At 51.5% G+C, this 4,945-nt stretch overlaps 1 long non-coding RNA gene across 1 annotated transcript; it reads right to left on the bottom strand.

Annotated features, from left to right (window-relative positions):
* On the bottom strand, nt 1–4,227 carry LOC110260614. Its single transcript, XR_002343854.1, has 2 exons — nt 3,887–4,227; nt 1–191 (listed from the first exon to the last, which is right to left on the bottom strand). It is a non-coding gene; the product is annotated as an uncharacterized LOC110260614 (long non-coding RNA).

The raw sequence follows: 4,945 nt of genomic DNA, 5'->3' as shown, positions 1-4,945 counted from the left end.
TTCTTCTCTGTGCATCTTTTCAGGGGACGTGGCCCATCACTCATCCCATTTCTTCGAATATTTATTTCAATTACTAAGTAAAGTGTGTTTATCGTGTTTGCCCACTAAGAAGGTACCTCTTCTTTCTAGTTCATACGTATCTCATGCAGAAAGGATTTCTATGTTTGGAGTTACCTCGCCATCAGAAATAACTGGAAAACAGAGAAAAATATGAGAAACAACCATTTCAGATTTTCGGCCATTGACTGGTCTGTGAGACTTAAAAAACGGGGGGGGGGGCACAAATGAGGGTAAGCCCTACCATTCCCCAGGCTTCCTGCCCAGATGTGATTCCTGGACTGGGGTGCAGGAGGAGGGTGGGCTCGCCGGATTTAGACAGAGGTCGCGTCTGAGGAGGTCAAGGTTCAAAGCACACTTTAAAAGTTTTGGAGTAATTCACAATTAACTGCCTGCCAGAAAAATGCCAATGCTCTTTAAAGGAATGCACAGAAGTACGCCCAACACCGTAAAATCCCTATGTCTAGCCTTCAACTAAAAATTTATTAGACGTGCAAAATGGCTGAAAGACCTAAATATAAGATAAGACACCATCAAACTCCTGGAAGAGAACCCAGGCGAAACATTCTCTGACATCCACCTCATGCTATTTTCTCAGGTCGGTCTCCCAAAGCAACAGAAATAAAAGCAAAAAGAAACCCATGGACCTAATCAAACTGACAAGCTTTTGCACAGCAAAGGAGACCAAAAAGAAAACCAAAAGACAACTTACAGAATGGGAGAAACTAGTTTCAAATGATGCAACGGACAAGGGTTGATCTCTAGAATATAGAAGCAACTTATACAGCTCAACAGCAAAAAAAGCCAAACACCCAATTGAAACATGGGCAAAAGACCTGAACAGACGTTTTTCCAAGGAAGATGTGCTACATCCTCTGACGTCTTTAGTCGAAGTCAAGGTGCTCTCCCCCTCCGGTCAGGGCTGACCCTGGGGGAAGCTGTAACCCTGCAGCCTCCACTCCCGGGTCTTCCCAGGGATCTCTGGCCACCAGCAACTTGACCCGTTCAGCCCAGGTGCCAAACAGATTCTATCACTTACTCCAGGACCCACGATGCGACGCAGCAGAGATTTAGAACGTGCATGTAGGAATTCCCTGTGTGGCTCCGTGGGTTAAGGACCCAACGTTGTCTTTGTGAGGATTTGAGTTCCATCCCTGGCCTTGCTCAGTGGGTTAAGGATCTGGCGTTGTCGCAAGCTGTGGTGTAGATTGAAGATGCAGCTCCAGGTCGACTTCTGGCCTGGGAACGTCCACATGCTGCAGGTGCAGCCCTAAAAAGAAGAGAAGAGAAAATGGAGTTCCTGTTGTGGCGCAGTGGACACGAATCCGACTAGGAACCGTGAGGATGTGGGTTCGATCCCTGGGTCAAGGATCTGGCGTTGCTGTGAGCTGTGGTGTAGGTCACAGATGTAGCTTGGATCTGCGTTGCTGTGGCTGCGGTGTAGGCCGTCAGCTGTAGCTACAATAGGACCCCTAGCCTGGGAACCTCCATATGCCATGGGAGCGGCCCAGGAAATAGCAAAAAAAGAAAAAAAAAAAAAAAAAAAAAGTGTGTTTCTTCTTCCTTGGCCTGACGCCCTTCTAACCCCATTTCCTGTACACATTTCCCCTTTTTTAATGCTGACGGAAATTAGCAAATGTTTACCATTTTAAAAAAAGAAATAAGCCTCTTCCCCCAGGTTTGACATTGAGCTTGCCCTCCAGGCTGGGCTGGAACTGACTGACTGTCCTTGTGAGTCTGGGGGCCGGGAGCAGTGACAGGGTTGGTGCAGGAGAAGAGCCGGCCTGCCCTTGCAGTGTAGACCTCAGCAAGATCCGTTTGCGGTTTCCTGGGAGTGGAGAGCCTCTCCCATCAGATGGGGGGTGGGGGTGGGGGCAGGGCTGCTCCTGCTGCCGGATTCGGGCTCCTGCAGGTCACTGTCCCACTCTTAGAGTCCCTCTGTTCCCACACACAATGCCGTGCCTGTCACATGGGAAGCTTGACAAGGCTCTGGCTTTGGTCTGTTGTAATTCTGCAGCGCACAGGGTCCGAGTCTCCCTCTGATTTTCAGCTGTTTCATCCCCAAAGCCCCAGGAGATAGGGATTCTTTTTTTTTTTTTTTAGGGCTGCAAGTGCAGCATATGGAAGTTCCCAGGCTAGGGGTCAAATAGGCGCTGCAGTGGCTGGCCTGCCCCGCAATCACAGCAACGCCGGATCCTTAGCCCACAGAGCGAGGCCAGGGATTCAAGCTTCATCGTCAGGGATTCTGGGTGGGTTCATTTCCGCTGGGCCGCAATGGGAACTCCAGGCCTCTTTTAGGGCTATTGTAGGAACTCGGTGGGACTCTAGCCACACCTTAGACTAAGGATTTACAGCCCTGGGGCCATTCTTTTCTTTTTAAAAAACTCTTGGGTATTCCCTGGTGGCCCAGCACTTTAAGGATCTGGCGTTGTCACTGCAGTGGCTCAAGTGGCTGCTGTGGTGTGGGTTCGATCCCTGGTTCCAGAACTTCCGTGCATGCCTCAGGTGCAGCCAAAAAAAAAAAAGAAAGAAAAAGAAAAAACTCCTTGGTGTGACAATAAAGAGCAAATGCAGCCACTGTCCTTGAATAAACCACGTTTATCTTACTGCGTCCAAAAGCCGCTGTGAAGTCTCCCAAAGCTGGGGCTTTAACGGGTGCTTGGTTCTCGGCGATTACAGTTAACTGTTTTGCCACCACGTGCCCTGGTCTTCTAGAATTCCATCCTCTAATGGTCACTATAACCTCACTGCCTTGAAATCAACCAGAACAAATAACCAGTTCCAATCCCCATCCTCAAGGATACATTGCCTGCAATTATTTCTAGAAACCCATCCTGTGTTAATGGGGGTTCTGTTGCAGGTAACTGGAACCTCTTCAGTAGCTGAAGCAGAAAGGAATCTTTTTGTGTGTGTCTTTTGTCTTTTTAGGGCTGCACCTGCGGCTATGGAGGTTCCCAGGCTAGGGGTTAAATCAGAGCTGCAGCTGTGGGCCTCCACCACAGTCACAGCAATGCCAGATCCGAGCCATGTCTGCAACCTACACCACAACTCACGGCCACGCCGGATCCTTAACCCACTGAGCAAGAGCCAGGGGTCGAACCTGCAACCTCATGGTTCCTAGTCGGATTCGTTTCTGCTGGGCCACAATAGGAACTCCGAAGCAGAAAGGAATCTGATACAGAAAATGAGGTGGCCACAGAGTCATGGGAGCCTAGAGGGGCAGGCTGGAGCTGGATCCTCCAGCAGTGACTCAGAATTACCCACCAAGGCCACGGCCACGGAGTTGCAAGTGACTGCTGGCTCCAGAAGCACAATTTGGGGGCCATATATTTCCTGCTCACCGCTCAGATCCACTCACCACTGTTTCCCACCTGACCTGTGGACCGTGGTCTCCATGGGCTTTCTTGCCTCTGGCTTCCGGTTGGATTTGACCAACGGGATGTCCCGGCAGAAAAAAGAGGGTCGAAGGAGAGTGACGTCGTGGTACTCGTCCCTCTGGCCCTGCCCTTCTGCTGGGCCGAGTTGGATTGGCTGGGTCTTTTACCAGAAGCCACAGCCCTGAGCGCTGCCCCTCTTAGAGCATCTGTCCTTCTCTTCCTGGGCTCTAAAATCCACTCCCACTTTTGCCCCGTACGGGTTGGAGCTGGGACAGCTCCTCCTGTGGCCGGCCTGGGGGCGCAGCCCTGTGGTATCCGGGTTCCCTTAACCCCATGCCAACAGCCCCTTCGCAGGCACCCCTTGGATTCCGCACTCATGTGTGCCATCTCTTTGCAGCCGGGACCCAGGAAGCACCACCCAAGTGTGGCATCCGGAGCCATGCCATACTCACCCCAGCAAAATGGGTGTCTGGGCACAGCTGCGTCTCACCCAGCTTTGTCCCCAGTCCCGTCTCAGATGGGTGCGTCAGAATGGCGAACTCAGCCGTGCACCCCTTCATCGTCCCCTGGGCTGTGGGGCTGTCAGAGCACCTGCCTGCGAGGCTGGGTCCCCGTCAAATGAGAGCCCTGACAGCTAAGCTCGCTTCATCACCAGCGACTCCGCGCATATCAGCAGTAACATCCCTAAAACCTTTTGTCATTTTCCTACTTTTCACAAACACCTTCACTTTCCTGCTCGCACCTTCTCAGCTGCTCTTTCCCCTTTTCCACCGGATGTGTCAGCAGAGAAGGGGTAGTTAGCTTCCTGTCACCCAGCGCTGTCACCTGTTGCTATGGAAACCCACCCTTTCTGCCAGACTCAGGGAGATTCGGGCTGAGAGACCAGCTCCTGTCTGTCCTGCTGTCCTGGGATCTCTCCTTCCTAGGCCTTTGCATAGGCTGCTCCCTCCACCTGGAACATTCTTAACCATCTTCCTCACTGGAAAACTCTCATTCATCCATCAAAGCCCATTTCTCCTCTGGAAAAACCTTATCTCCTAGGCAATGATAGCCATCAATAGTTATCCACTGGGGAGTTCCCATTATGGTGCAGCAGGAACAAATCTGACTAGTATGCATGAGGGTGCGGGTTTGATCCCTGGCCTCGTTCATTGGGTTAAGGATCTGGTGTTGCTGTGAGCTGCAGTGTAGGTCGCAGACATGGCTCAGATCCTGAGTTGCTGTGACTGTGGTGTAGGCCCACAGCTGCAGCTCCAATTTAACCCCTAGCCTGGGAACCCCCATATGCCATGGAAGCAGAAAAAGAAAACCCAAATTTTGTCCACAGGGCCCACTTTGCGCCAGGCATTGCTCTAGGCACGGGGGTCAAAGGAAATCTTAAGGGGCTGGGGGAAGGGACTGAGTCTTTCGGTGAGGCAGTTAGGGAAGACTTCCTGGAGGAGGAGGCTCTTAAGCTGATGATAAGAATGAAGACACAGCTATTTTAAAAGGTGGGGCACCGGCCTCTAGAC

Source organism: Sus scrofa, chromosome 5, assembly GCF_000003025.6.
Source record: "Sus scrofa isolate TJ Tabasco breed Duroc chromosome 5, Sscrofa11.1, whole genome shotgun sequence".
NCBI classification, from domain to species: domain Eukaryota; kingdom Metazoa; phylum Chordata; class Mammalia; order Artiodactyla; family Suidae; genus Sus; species Sus scrofa.
The sequence above is the reverse complement of the archived record's forward strand: the minus strand, read 5'-3'. Positions and strand labels throughout refer to the sequence as shown.